The sequence below is a fragment of the Notamacropus eugenii genome, chromosome 4, assembly GCF_028372415.1.
Source record: "Notamacropus eugenii isolate mMacEug1 chromosome 4, mMacEug1.pri_v2, whole genome shotgun sequence".
Classification (NCBI taxonomy): domain Eukaryota; kingdom Metazoa; phylum Chordata; class Mammalia; order Diprotodontia; family Macropodidae; genus Notamacropus; species Notamacropus eugenii.
Window position 1 is genome coordinate 231,588,358 of NC_092875.1, and position 16,464 is coordinate 231,604,821.

A 16,464-nucleotide genomic window follows, 5' to 3' on the forward strand; every position below is an offset into this window, starting at 1 on the left:
GCTATGGAGGCATTATAAGTACAGAGATAATATTTTTTGTTGCTGGAAGAAAATAGAATTTAGAATAGAGGAAAGAGGTTCCCAGACCCACCTGAACTTTTGAGCCTTGGTCTATGTTGGTTTGCATGGCAATCAGGAGCTTTATGGGGAATGAAAATGATGTAGTCACTCTAGTTCACCATTTGACAATTTTGCTAAGTCAAAGCCCTGGGAAAATTTCAAGACAGATATATGTCATAAACGAGGAGGTGAGAAGAATTTTTATAATCCCAATACAGGAAGCAGTGACCAAAGACTAGCAACAGGATTAAAATCCAAAGGATAAACCTTATAATATCTGTTGGCTTATCTCGCTGTTTGACTATAAGAAAGGGCATTTCTTCATATATTTCTTCAGACACATTTCTTCTTCAGTTGCCATACTGAAGGCTACATAGTAGTTGTAGTAGTTGAAGACCAGCAAATGCTAGCAGATTACCAGAATTGCAGTAGCAAAGATACCTAGCAGAGGGCAGAAGCTGTAGTGGAGCTGTCCAGTAGCACTGGAGCTGTCCAACAGTCAGTGAGTCCGTCAACAAGCATTTAAGTGTTGACTGTTTTGTCTATCACTGCCCTAAGTTCTGGGCATACAAAGGAAGGCAAAAACAAAGTCCCTGCTCTCAAGAAGCTCACATTCTAAGGAGGGAGACAACATGCTAATAATTAGGCACACACAAATGAGTATCAGAAACATCCAACAGACAATAAGGTGACAGAAAGAACCTAAGACGTCATGCTGAGCAGAAAAAACACCTCACTTGAGGACTCCAATGGCTCTGTAGAACTGGAGGTATGAGTTACCCCACTAAATACACACACACACACACACACACACACGCACGCACGCACAGTATGTGTGCGTGTGTGTGTATTCTGGTCATGAGTCTCTTACATGTGTCTCACCTTTGGTATCCCCTAATTCTGGGGTTCCTTGTAAGTATCCCATTGTAAGGTCAAGCAAAGTAGGATCATTTATTGTTCTTATCTTAGTATAATCAAGAAGTATAATGCCTCTGATTAAATCTTGCCTTTATCAACCAAGAGACTTTACTAGGAGTAAAATACAGAAATAAGCGTTTCTTTAACTAGAAACAGTATATGTGTTTGTATTGATAATGTGATAAAGGAGAATCTTTCCCACCCATTGTTGGTCCTGTGAAGATTTGTGGTAAGGTCCACACCTTTTGTTACTGAGGCACTGGTTCTCAATGGATGTGATGCCCTCTGGCTCTAAGAAATGTATAAAGACTCCGAGGTGAGGTTTTACTTTGGGGCTTAGGTTTTGGAAGAAGGTTTGTGTGCCAGACAGGACTCTGGGAAGTCACTAAGCAGCCACCACTCCCACATGCTCACCCCTACTCCTACCCCCTCAGCCCCATCCCCACCCCGACTTAGAAAACCCAGGTGGTAACTATGGTCAGACAGTTGGACCTGTGTGTTGACTTGTGATAGATGTATTGACTATGATCAGACAGAGAAAGCTATGTCTATTGATCATTGATTTCTTTGTATTTTCTCTGAAGTCCGCTGACTTTTTCCCCTGAACTAACTGAATGATATATGTACTTGATTAAAGGAATGAAACATGTGCTTGAATAAAATGGTTGATAACCCCTCAAAAGTTGCCTTTCCTTTTATGAATGCTGTGATGGCAATCAAATTAGGATCTTTTGCTGTTTTTGTTTTACTAAAAGTGCCTCTAATTGAATATGTGATTAAAGAAGATCTTTCTCACCCATTGATGGGACTGCCCATTGTGGGAAGCTTGATTAGGGGAGCTGTTTGTAGGAGGGTCCCATGTTCTCTCCATTGAAAGTTGGTTTCCTTTTGTGAATGAAGATCTAAGAACCTGTGGGAGCAGCCCACCCTGTGTATGTTGGGGTGCTTACCATTACACCCATCCTCCAAAGTTGGGAGAGTGTACTCATATATACAAGGTGAACAATACTTGTCACCTGTCTTGTTATGCTAGTTAATTTAAATAAATGTCTTTTGCTTTGAACTAATGTACCTTTTGGTAGAAGAAACACGAAAGTTCAGAAGCTCTTGTTATGGGTATGTTCTGACCAACCCCCAAAACATGTCTTGGACCTGGGTTGTAATCAGGAAAACCTGAGTTCAAATCAGGACTTAACTATTTACTAGGTATGGGATCTTGAGTAGGTCACTCAATTCTTGTCTTCCTCATATGTATAATGGTTGTGTTTGTCCTATGTAGCTGAATTTTCAAGGGGTTAACAATCACTTTTATCAAGCACATGTATCATTCCTTTAACAAAGTACATATGTCATTGACGTAGTTCAGGGGAGTCCGCACTCTGAACTTCAAAGAAAATACAGAGAAGTTAAAAGTCTACAGACATGGCTTCCTCTGCCTGAATTCAACAGACAGTTCCAACTGTCTGACCATAGTTACAGAGAGGGAAGTACCAACATCTGAGTTTTAAAAGCTGAAGGGCTCCTTTAGGGACTTCCCAGAGAGCTTGTCTTGCCAAACAAACACTTCCAGGCAGTAAGCCCTAAAATCAACAGACTAAATCAAAAGTCTACAGACATGGCTTCCTCTGCCTGACCATAATTCAACAGACAGTCCAATTGTCTGACCATCCTTACCAGAGAGGGAAGCACTGATATCTGGGTTTTCAAAGCTGGGGGGGGTGGGGTCTCCTTAAAACAGCTCCCCAGAGTCCTCATCTGGAATTCAAACCTTCTTACAAATACTAAGCCCCAAAGTAAAACCTAACTCTCAGAGTATTTGTACATTTTTTAGAGCCAGAGGGCATAATCCTCTGACCCAGTGCCTCAACAGAAAAAAACAAAAGGTACTTGCCCTTTAACCTGCACCCTCAACAATAGAACCACAGTTTGCAGAGTCAGTGGATTAAGTATGTACTCTTCACTGAGGTTCAGCATGTCATAATGAGGAGAGATCTGGCCTTGTCCTCAGGAAGACCTAGGTTTAACTGTTTCCTGTGACACATACACAGGGCATTGCCCAAGTTATTTGATATTTCAGGGCAGTTCTCAATAACTTTATGCTGAAAAGAATTGCCAGTTTCAACTGCCTGAGGTGGTCCTTTTTGGGGTAGCTCTCTACACTAGTAAAATCACAGGTCCAGTTAAAATACAGAACAAAATCCCCTGACCTAATCAGAGGATATTTAGAATATTGTGTTCAGTTGTAACTGAATCATTTTAGGAAGGCCATTAAAAATGGCATATTTCCAATACAGAGCCCCCAGAACTTGAGGGGATTTGAAACACATACAGAGAGGATCAGCTGAATAAGTAAGACATATTTAGCCTAGAGGAGACTCAAAGGGGAGGCATATAAATATTATCTTCAAATATTTGAGGGGATGTATTTTAGAAGAGGGATTACATTTGTTATACTTGGCCTCAAAGAAGGAGCAATGGGTAAATAAGGAGAAAAAAACCAAACCAATAAAGCTGGTATGCCTATCCATTGCTTTAGAAATATCACAGTGAGATTTTTAAATGAATTTACAAGAAAATATATATTAAGTACTCACTAAGGGTCAGTCACTATGCTCATTGCTAGAGATACAATTATAAATACAAAAGAAAGCCCCTCCCCTCAAAGAAGTTACATTGTAATGCCAGGAAACTGTACAAATAGAAGAGTCAGCTATGGAAGACTTTTGGGTCTGAGAAGTATCAGAATGGTACAAGGAACAAAAAGTCATTCAGTTGAAGCTCCCTTTCTAGAAGCAATAGTAATGTTTACTCAATTAGTTTCCAGAAAGCAACCAGCAACCCTGTGTGTGTGTGTGTGTGTGTGTGTGTACACACTCATATCAATGCATGTCTTATGCATATATGTATTGAGTATGTACATATGCATATAATAATATATATAATAATATGCATATGTATATCACACACAACCATGCATATGGTTATGGAACAAATGTGTGATTTCAACACACATGAATGCATAGATACATACATACATATATACACCTGTGCATTGTGGGTATACACATATATGCATACATACATATATATATTCATATGCACACTGTTATGAACTAGACCTCTGATTTCACTGATGTGTAGATGCACATACACAAACATGTCAGTATGTACTTACAGACATTTATACACATACAATACGCACATGAATAGACATATGTGTATACACATGTGCACAAAAATAATACATATGTGCATACTGTTATGAACTGGACCTGTGGTGTCATTGGTAAGGGGAATTCCTGGGGAAAGAAATCTTTCTTTCAATGCCAGTTGTCACCTTCTCTGAGACTTAATCATAGAGCTCTGCTTGGAGCACTTAGGATAATAGTAATTCTCCCAGGATTATTCTACAAGTATATGTCAGAGGCAGGATTTGATCCCATGTTTTTCTGACTTTTAGATTAGTTCTTCCCAAGATACCGCATTGCCTTTGAATATACACAAGTATATGCACACTACAGGTGTGTACACATACACATATACCCATACATGCATACGAAAGTCATTTCACACATGTGTGTAGTTGTGGAACAGAGGGAAGGGAGATAGAGGCAGAGAGAGCAGAGAGAGAGAGAGAAAGAGAGAGAGAGAGAGAGAGAGAGAGAGAGAGAGAAATACACAGAGACAGAAAGAGAAACAGAGACAGAGAGAATGTGAAGTTCATATGAATTACGAGACATGAGAGGAAAAAACAACTTTCTAATGAAGAGATCTGTACAAAAGAATTATGGCTTGCATTGGGAGATAGTGAGTGGCCTAGAGTTGGAGCAGTTCAAATGGAAGATTGATAGTCACTTCTCAGGAATGTTGTGGAGGAGTTTTCTGCTCTGCCAAAAGTTGGACTTGAGAGCTTCTATTGTTCCTCACAGTTCTAGAATCTAATGATTCTCTAATACAATATCAGGTCCTTTGGCTCTAAACTCCTGTGCTCTACTCTGCCCTCAACTCAACTTTACTCATGTGGTAGTAATTTTATAATACTGAGATATGCGACACTTTGAAAAGTCTACAGTAAAAGCTCAAGAGGCACTGGGTTATTTCTAATGTAGCATATGAATAGTATAACAGATGGGCAGAGTGAGAAAGAATTTCAAGTATTCCCAGAAGATTATCTCTTTTGAAGATTTCTAAGCGTGTGAGGAGAAAAAATACCCCATTTAGAGAATCTGGTACAAATTATATATTTAGTAGATTTGCACATATAAACTGCTCCCAAATTGTGATATTTCAAGCTGAAATCTTTTTCATATTTTCACTATGATGAAAGGCAGGCATTTGACAAGCCAAAATACTTTGTCATACTAGCCTAGGCTGTGTGAAGCATTTTTGTTTTTAAAACTAAGTTGGTGGCTCTGCCAATAAGCCAATATGCCTTTTGATGGTGTATATGTATGTATGTGTATGTATATATATATATGTATATGTATATGTATGTGTATGTATGTGTATGTATATATATGTATATGTATATGTATATGTATATGTATATGTATATGTATATGTATATGTATATGTATATGTATGTACACATTTTTTTCTTCCCAGGAAAATACTTTCCAAGTACAAATGTGATTTGTCCTTTGTCCTTTGTGATATTTGGTAGATCTTATCTCTTGTGTCTCCATTTTCTCTGTCTCTTTTCTCATGTATATGTATTTGCTTATGTGCATGTTTGTTTCCATATATGCATACTGGTTGTTGAATTATTAGCTGAGTCTCCTGGTAGAACTATTTTGTCCTTTTAACTTTCAATGGGGTATTGAGGTACCACTCTATTAAAATGATAGAGAATCATCTTCAGATTTCAATAGAAGTCTCCTTTTATACATGATAGAATATGTTTTTTAATAAGGAGATCAAATTCATATAGAGAAATCAGTCCAAGATCCCTTTCCAATTAATTTAGAAAGATCACCAAATTATCATCTTCTATCTGGAGCAGACAACTATGTGGTGGCTGAAAATTCAAGTATGCCTGACACTATCATTTGGCATGCATGGATGGGTTTAATATATGAGCGCTATATCTCTAACAATTCTTTTTAGAAGAGTTTTTAATCAATTATTCTCTGTTTTGTTTATAACTTCTTTCATTGATAGAATTTTTTAAATGACATTGTCAATGCCTGTAGCAAATTAGCCATCATTGGTTTTGGAGAACCTTTTGACAGAAGTATTTAAGCTCAGAATAGAACAAGAATACCAAGTCAAATTAACAGTAGACAACCCACAGGAAAGGATACATTGGTATTTGGCCAGTATGCTTGAGAGAAAACTTTTCTTCTTCCCCAAAATGCTAGTGGAATTTGATTGAAAAATCACTTATTGTTCATCTGTCACTCATAATCTTGTTCAAATGAAAGTACTAAAGCTTTAACTATACTGGGGATTCAAAAGACTATTCCATATTATTTGGAAGAAAGGGGACTTAAAAGCATCATCAGCACAGTGTCCTGCAATAGTTGCTAGAACATTTGCAGCTCTATTCTATTTCATTACTATCTTAGCTCTGGATAATTTTTGTTCATGGGACACTGAAAGAAACCACATATAGTGATTTTATTTAATAATGTCTTTGGAGCCCTGCCTTTGAAAATTTGAATTATTCTACCTTGGATAGATTGAATCTAATGTAAACTAAAATAAGATACTAAGAGTAGTGGAAGGAGCACTGGACTTAACAGTGAGAAGACCTGTTTGAATACTGGCACTAATAACTGGTTACAAATGCCAATACAAGCACATCACTTCATCTCTCCCAAAGTTTTCTTATTTGCAATTTGATGAAAATAATTCTTGCATCATAAACTTCACAGGATTGTTATAGGTAAAATTATGAGTAAACTTTACAATGCTATAAAAATGTGAATCTCCCTTCTTTTCTCTCTCTCTCTCTCTCTCTCTCTCTCTCTCTCTCTCTCTCTCTCTCTCTCTCTCTCTCTCTCTCTCTCTCTCTCTCTCTTCCCCCTCTCATCTTTCTATCCCCTTTGCATAAACTGCATAAATGTCAGGCAAAGTATGAATTAAGGAGACAATATTGACCAATTTAATGGTGAAGATCCACTGAATGGTCAAGTTGAAGAAGTATTTCTCTAGATTATGAAGTCCTTCAGATACTATTATTCATATATAAGATGATCGTTGTATGAAATCATGAAAAATAACAGTTTCCTGGAAAATATATGTAATAATTTAAAAGAGTTTTGCCTCATCATTTACACAGGAAAAACTAAGTGGATGAATAATGTCAGTTACCTAGATTGTGATATTCTTTTGGATGGACAATCTATAGACTTTCCTATCTGAGAAAGATAATACAAATGACCGATGAGTTGGACCTAGAATTAGCAAGAGGAAGATAAGGGGCTATACTGACTTTACAAAATTATCAAACTGCTTCAAATTGTCTCAGAAACAAATTTGAAAACCAACATTTCATCAGGGTTAACATGATTTCTAGGTATGAAACACAATAGTCTTTGAAGGAAACAGAACAGAGAACAGTAGGAAAACAAATGAGAAATTTTTAAGTAGAAAAGATGTGAATAGGAGAATATATGATGGGAAAATATGATGGGCTGGTGGCATGGTGAGTGTATAGAATGATATGCACATAAATATTTTAAAGGATCAACTGGTATTCTCAGAATACTGGAAGAAATCAAGGAAAGCCTCTGGCCCATTGAATGAATTACTCAGGTCTAATTTATAGGAGATAAGAAGCCATAGACAAGAGTCACATAGGATCAGCAGGCTTGGATGCGTAGTCATCTGCATCATAGGAGCAAATACTGACATCCATAAGATCAACTATTCTCTTGAGTTTTTTACATGACCAATATGTTTTATGGAATTTGACACAAGAAAAAGTATTTAACAAATGCTTTTGAATTGAATTATTTTTTCTGTAAAGACTGATGGTAATATAAAACCCTACTTTCTTACAGTGTGGTGCATTGTCCAAAAGCAAAGAGCTAGGGTTTTAGGAACCTAAAATGAAGGAGACAGAGAGGATTGAAGTTTGGGAAGAGAAAAGAATTTTAATTCAGATCTATGCTCATTTCCCTTCTCCATATTGCTGGAGGGCAGCTAGGTGGTGCAGTGGATAGAGTACCAGTGCAGGAGTCAGGAGGACCTGAGTTCAAATGTTACCTCAGACACTTGACACTCACTAGTTGCGTGACCTTGGGCAAGTCACTTAACCCCACCTGCTGCCTCATCCTGGGTCATCTCCAGTCATCCTGATGAATATCTGGTCACTGGATTCAGATGACTCTGGAGGAGAAGTGAGGCTGGTGACCTGCACAGCCCTCCCTCACTCAAAACAAAGTCAAGTGCAAGTCATATCATTATTTCTCTGATGGCATGGTCTTCTTCAGCAACCAAGGACGAATAGACACGTATTCCTGGATGTGCCTTCTCCACAATACTCACAACTAGTTACATTATTATACTCAGGGTTTCTTGTATATGTCTAAATAGAAACTAAGTATATGGTATTAATATTGTAATTAGCCTTTTTAATGGTTTTGTTTGGCATAATAGAAGAACTGTAAATATTTTAATAATGTTTTCCATACATGGTATAAGTGAATAAGGCTGTTATATAGTTGAATATAATTGAAATAAGTTACTGCCAAATTTTCTCTATAATTTCTGCTAAATAAACAAAATATTCCTTAGATAACTGGATGATTGCACTGTCACATTCATCTCTCTCTCTCTCTTTCTCTCTCTCTCTCTCTTTCAAAATTGAATTAAGGGCTCCATAAATCTACCTTTGCTGTTAGTTTGCTGATTCTGCAAAGCTGTTTGTAAACAAATTGGCATAGCTTGAGAAAACATCCTTATTGAACAAAGGTAATATATTTTTTATGTATTGACTTCTGTGTGATTCAATTTGCACTAAGTATCCAAGTAACCTTTATAAACTGCCCTGTGAACTTAAAAGCAAGTTTGCATTTTGTGGTTCACTTTTCCTTTACAGTGTGGTTTTGAAAGTGATGACCCAGCTTTTTAGGCTCTTAGAATGCAGGCATTTCAGCCAAGTAATGAAAATGAATGGCTTCCAAAAGACTTAGAATCATAATTAAAAATTGGGAAATAGGCTTTTTGGGGAAACAGACCTAATTAATTAATTTGAAATGACTTCTCAGTTGTTCTGATGATTAAGTTACAGCAAAGCAAATGGCCTAAAACTTATTTACATGACAAGACCCTGAATGCTTAATTTTAAAAGTTAATAATTTTAATAAAACCAAAAATAACATTTTTGTCTACTGTAGGTCAGCATCCTTCATTTGGAAGCATTCACCTCAAATGAATAATATTCATGTTTAGAGATACTCTTTGTTTGGAATATCACACACACACAGACATATCTAAACCTATTCAGATACATCTCTTTAGTGCTCCTCGAGAACTGTGTTCAGTTCCAGGTCCATATTTTAAAGGGGTTTGTTTACTGTCTTGCACATAATGAGGGCTGAATAAATATTTGTTTAGTTGAACTGAATTAAATGGAAGAAATAGAATAGACTTGATAAGCTAGGGTTGGAACAGGATCATGAAAGGACTTGAGACTATACCAAATGAAGATGAGTTACAGGATTTAGTCTGTGGAATCCCCCTTAGAGGGGGTACTGGGAGCATGAGACATGATAGTCTTCTTGAAATATCTGAAGGATTGTCATGTGGAAGAAGAGAAAAACTTGTGTTTCTTGGCTCCAGAAGCAACTTTAGAAACAATGGATGAAAGTTTCCAAATGAATCATTTTTGATATAGAGGGAAATTTTTCTAACCATCAGCCAACATTTATTAAATGTCTACTATGTGGTAGGCTCTGTGCTAAGTGCCAATTAGAGCTTTCCAAAGGTAATACTAAGTTTCCCATTTCTGACAACCTTCAAGCTCTGCCTGTATGCCATGTGTGTATACCATAGTATAACCAAAGGGATTCAGGTATAGACATGGACTGGGTAACAGACAGATGACTTCTGAGGTTCTTTCCAACTCTAAAATCTCTGATTACTTTGTGAAATGTATGTTATGAGAGGGGAGCTCTAAATAGTCATTTCTAAATTAAAACGTTAGTTATTTTCTTCATGATTCATGGGTCAGACTTTTATTTCCTTTTGAACTAAAGAGGACTTCATTCTGGAATCTGGTTTTCCTTACTTGTTCTTAGTTCATATAAATTCTGGCCTTAATATATTAAGTTCAGTTATAGTGAACGTATGGATTATTTTTTCTTTGATTATACTTATTTAGAGGAAAGGTTTATGTGGATCAAGAAGTTACATGAGGAGATAGTGATAATTATGCCTCAAATAAAGAAAGAAAAGAATGTTAATGAAACATTTTAAATCTACACAGAAGAGAGCAGAAAGAAGTTCAGAAAGAGAAGAGCAGTCAAGTTTGGGGACTTGCTAAATTCATTGCATACTTTAAAAAGTTCTATGTAGAAGAAAATTGAAGTTTCACATATAATACTCCTTTCCTTTATATATGGAATTGACTGTATTGATTTTGTCAAGCTCATAATAATAATAATACTAATAATCAAAACTTTTCAAAATACTTCTTTATTAATTTTATACTCACCTTGCCCAAGGCTGGCATTTCAGGGGACAATTGCCAGGCACTCCTTGGTCCATTCTCCTCTAATTGGTACAGAAGCTTTAACCTGCTTAGTTTCTGACCTGGACCACTTTGCCCCTTCTGAAATAACCTGATGGCTTTGCCTGCTTCTAATATGCTTACAATATTGTTACGAGACTTATGGCAGATATCTGATAAGCTCACTGCAGCTCAGAAATCCCAAGCTCAAGAGATCCACCTACCTTTGAGTCCCTAATAGCTGAGATCACAAGTGCACATCAACACACAGGTAAAAGAGAACTTTAAAAAATACATGACAATCAATTTGTTCCTGTTATTCCATTATGGATATGTATATATACATATGTGTGTCTACCTATAAGCACACATATTTTATTTATTTATATGTGTATACATACACATATATAAATATGCACATATATATATAAATATGCACATACACATACATATATATATATGAAGAAAGGCGGGAGAGAGAGAGATTATTTCTAGAAATGCTACCTTCTGTTTCTAAACCATCAAAGAAGCTTAATAGTCCTATATTGTTGAAATATAAATGAATAATTTAGTTATCTACATTATCCATTTAAACACTTAAACTCTGTATCCTGATTTCTACTTAAATTTCTCAGAATTTTTAGATATTAAGTAATTTTCACATTATGAGACTTGTGCTTTGGTGAAAGCAACATCATTAATTCATTCAAGATATGTTTATTGAGCAATTTATGTGGGCAAAGGCACATCAATTTTTCATCACGATCTTTATTAGTGTTTCCCCTTTTATTTTTCAGTTATAATTTATTCAAACTTTGTAGGTAATGAGTTGTTTTTGTCCTTCATTTTTGAAGAGGACCAGTGACATCATGGGTGAGGTCTTGACTTGGGTGAATTAGATTTAAGTGAAGCAGAGTTGAACAAAGTCATCAGCTTCACTCTCTCTTCCAGAGTCATTGAAGTCCAGTGGAAGGACAAAAGTCAAGATCATTTGTGATGGCCTGGGATGCAATGAATGACCTTAGTATCTTCAATATCTGACTAAGCTTTAAGTGCTTCACAGTGCCTGCTTCAGCCACCTTCATGGCTGTTGGAACAAATTGTTCTCATCTACCCATTCATCAGGGTAAGTCTTCACATCCTTGGGGTAGACGTACCCCTAGCTCACCCTTGGATTTGAGGCCCATTGATTATCTTCATGCTCCTTTAACCTGTCTGGCAAGATAGTTTACTATGGTATGGCCGCTGCAAATGCTTCATAGGAGCAACAGGTGTGAATTAGGCAAAAGGTAGACACCAGAGATGGAGGGGCAACTCTGAAAATGACTTGGCAAGCCCTCACACCAGTGCTAGTGCTCCTGGAATACCCCATTCATCCCATGTAATGGGGTTATCAAGTCATTCAAAGGTTAATCAATCAACAAATATTTATTGGGAGTTCATTGTGTGTTTGGCCCTTAGTAAGACACTGTGGGGAGGGTGGGAAAATATGGTCCCTGCTCATGAAAATTTAGTACACTTTTAGTTCATTATATTAAATACAGTGGAATGAATAACTGAGTCAGCTTAGATCTTCTGTCTATATCATTTGTCCGAGTTTGGAGCTGTCAGAGTTTGATTCCCAGAATGAGAGTTTGGGCTTGGTCAGAGTTTATGTGGTATAGATCTAAAAACATAGAATAGGTTGAGTATGGTTTAAACCAGATAATTAATCAATTAATCAACAAGTGATTATTAATCTCCTACTTCATGCTAAGCACTGTCCTAGTAACTAGAGATGGAAAGAGAAAAAAATCAAATACTGACTGCCAACAAGGAATTTACATTCTATCGGGAAAACAACATGTATATACACATAGACATTAATGTACATGTAGACATAACAAACATACATACGTATGCATGCACATGTATGTGTAAACATACACAAGTAAAATTTGTATATATACCATTTATATTGTCCATAGATGTATGAAATATATGTGTACATAGAAATGTTGCAGGAAGAAGGCACAAGCAGAGATGATGGATCAGAAAAAAACCTTCATGGCACTCAATCTGAGTTTTGAAGGAAACAAGGGATTCTAAGTAGCAGAGGTGAAGAGGAAGTACATTCCAGTTTTGAGGGGATAAACAGGGCCCAGGCATCAAGATAGGAGATTGAATGTTCTAGGTGAGAAATAGCAAGAAGGCCAGATTGTCTTGACCACAGGGTGCAGGAAAGAAAGGAATACATAACCAAGCCAGGAAAACAGGTTGGATCCAGACAGCAATGGGCTTTAAAAGCCAAAAGGGGGCAGTTCAGTGGTGCAGTGACTAGAGCTTGAATCCAGGAGGTGGGAAGACCTGAGTTCAAAATCAGTTTCAGACACTTACTAGACATGACCCTGAACAAATCTTAACCCCAATGGCTTTAAAAAAAAAAAAAGTTAAAGCATCTTGAATTTGATCCTAGAAGCATTCAGAAGCTGTTGTATTTTTGGATTCAGGGAATGAGATGGTCAGACTTGTTGTAGCAGCTGTGTGAAAGATAGATTATAGTGTGGAGAGATTAAGGTAAGGAGATCAACTAGGAAACTGCCATAGAAATCCAGACAAGAGGATATGAGATGTTAAACTTGGTCAGTGGTTAACAGAGAGGAAGGAAAGATATTATAGTGGCAGCTATAAGACACAGTATTGAACTTGAACTAAGTTAGACCTGAGTTCAAATATTACATCAGACACTTACAAACTCTGTAGTCCTGGACAAGTCATTTATTGTCAGCTTGAGTTTCCCTATCTGTAAAATAGGGATAATAATGGCACAAATCTCACAAAGTTGGAGTGAGGATCAAATAAAAATCTATATAAAGCACTTTACAAACCTTAAAGCACCTAGCATTCTAGCTATTATTCTCATTTTTATTGCAGAACTGAAAATGACAATAATTTCCAACTAACTGGATATGTGGGGGTAAGTAGAAGTGAAAAGCTGAGAAAGACAATAAAGGTGGCATGATAGGGGTGCACTCAATAGACACAGGATGTTTAGAAGAGGTGTAGGTTTGTTGGGAAAGTTAATGAGCTCTGCTTTGGATATGTTAGCCTGGAGATGTCTATAGTATATCAGGTTTAAAATATTTAATAGATAGTTGAAAATTACTAGACTTCTTAAATATAGAGAGAAGGGAGAACAGAGAAAATAGGAACAGAGACTTCCTTATGGGGAACTCTATTGAGATTTCTCTACAAATTTGAATTTGTTTTGGTCCTACACTATCTCAATATACTTTAAAGAACAAATAAATACCATAGATCCTTGCTCCTATAGAGATTACATGATAGTCTCATATGAACCAGATCCATAGAGAAACAAGGATAGTCCTAAAACAGTACATACAAATATGTATGTTACAGTTTTAATGTTCCAAATTAATAGTGTTACTCAGTTTTAATGCGTTAAATAGTGTGTTACTCAGTTTTAAAGTAGCAAGTTTAAAAAAAAGAAAAATGAGATTGTTGGATGATCTTACTCTAACATGCTGTGATTTCTATGATGCAGCATGAGGAACACATTTCATGGTTTTAATGTGCATTTTCCCCCTATTATTCATCCTTTATATTCTGAAGAAGAGAGTTCTGAGAAAATAACAATTGAAATATCTCTTCTATCTAACCTTCTTCTCAAATATCTGCCTTACAGGAGCACTACTTATCCTAGTATGTTCCGTTTCATCTACTTTGATCCATGTCATGACATGTACAGTTAATTAGACTTTACAAATAACTCTCAGATGGTTAGTGCCCCTACATCAGGAAGTCATTAGAAGCTGACCTCTCATCCAGGCACAGAAAGGGATGAGTCATACACAGCTCTTTCTTTTGACTTGGAAAGGAATCAAGAAGGAGACAGAGACATTGGATGATTATTTGCCAATAATGCTGAGTGGAAGTAGATGCACACAGGGAAATTGAAGGGTAGGGAGAGGAAAGGAATGATCAAGGATATATGATGATATTTTAAACACAAATATCCATAGGTTTGGGATTCACAAAAGGCCTTAGAGATCATCTAGTCTAGCTCCATTTCACAAATGGGGAAATCAAATCTCAAGTAGGAGAACTGGATTTATCTACAATTTGGTCTTTGAAAAAGGTGTGCTGAAGTTATCATGAGAAGTTAGTTTGGGCATTACAAACCATCAGTCAATAGTAAATAGGGAGATTTGGCAGCTAGGTGATACAGTAGAGTTAGGAAGACTCATCTTCCTGAGTTCATCTCTGACCTCAGATACTGACTAGCTACGTGACTCTGGGCAAGTCACTTAGCCCAGTTTGTCTCAGTTTCCTTTTCCATAAAGTTAGCTGGAGAAGGAACTGGCAAACCACTCCAGTATCTTTGCCAAGAAAGCCTATAAAGGGATCAGAGAATGGAACACAACTGAAATGACTGAAAAACCAAAACAAAAAAATCTTCAAAGATGGATTACAAACTATAAGAGAGAATGTCCCGTATTGCAAAAATGGAAATTGTAGAAAAGGAATGTTCTTTCTATCCCAGGAACTAATTGTCCTATTGGACACGAAACTCTAAATTGAGTCTTGAATGACTAAGTCTTCCTCAAGTTCTGACCTCTCCAGACTGCTCGATTTCATTGCTCCCTATCTAGTGGATGACTCTCTGTGTTTTATGAAAAGCTGGTTTCAGGGACCTTTCCCATGGTCAGATCCTGCTTTGAGCTGAGATTCACTTTGTGCCTATGTCTTAGGCTGAAGTGATGGACATTTGCAGTATGCATGCTAAAAGCTTAAGTAGTTTCTAATAAGCAGTGACATGAATGAAAGTGAACATTTAGAAGGGAATAAAAACACCTACTCTGTTTTCATTTTCTCTGGGTCACTGTTCTTTAAAACTTGTCAATATATGTGAATTTCGATCAATAGTTGTCATGCAAACTTGTACAGTGATGTCCTCCAGTAATTATCAGTGACATGCACATTGGAAGGGAATGAAATATCTGATCTGTTTCTATATTCTCTGTGCCATATTTCTTTTAAATTCACATGATATATGTGAAGTTTGAGCAATAATTATCATGAAAACCTGGGCAGTGTCCTTCTATAGCAAATATTCCTAGAATTTAAAGCAGTCTGGGATTTAGGAGCCTAAAAAACTACCTGACATTTTATACCTCGACAAACACTGCTATATGGAACACAAAGTACTGGTTTATGAGTCAAGAAGTCAGGTAAATGTCTCTGGGTGCAATTATATATTTGAAAAAGTCATTAATGAAATTTTTCTGCTATTATCTCATTCAATGTCAATGCTTCTGAGCCCCATCAAGAGGCTTTGTTGATGAATGTTCACTGATCTACCCATAAACTTTCACCCACTCTCCACAGAGAGGAGTGGCAGGCACTTGGGAGACACCTGTCAAAGGCTAGGAAGTAGTTATATGCCATAAAAGAGAGCAAACTAATTGACCTTTACAGGAATTGACTTCTGCCTCTTTTTCCAATGCCCCGACCAAATGAACCAACTGCTATAGATTTGTCTTCTGTAATACAGGCAGCTACTTACCTATATCTGACCTCATGCTTCACTGTATCTGATGATTTCAGAAGCAGGTTCAGTCAGAAATTTCTCCTTCTTTCACATTCAACCTCCTGACAAGAAAGGAAAGGGAGGAAATCATTGCTTCTCACCTCCCCACCCCCAATATCAGGGGTGCACTACTATCCCTAGCAGGTCTACATAGGAAAAGTGGGCAGCTAGGTGGTGCAGTGGATAGAGCACCAGTGCAGGAGTCAGGAGGACCTGA

General features: G+C 36.9%; 1 long non-coding RNA gene across 1 annotated transcript; it reads left to right on the forward strand.

The window, feature by feature from the left end:
- Positions 1-4,967: 4,967 nt before the first annotated feature.
- Positions 4,968-13,633, forward strand: LOC140498367 (uncharacterized). Its single transcript, XR_011965077.1, has 4 exons — positions 4,968-5,207; positions 8,801-8,898; positions 11,609-11,783; positions 13,571-13,633. It is a non-coding gene; the product is annotated as an uncharacterized lncRNA (long non-coding RNA).
- Positions 13,634-16,464: the final 2,831 nt, after the last annotated feature.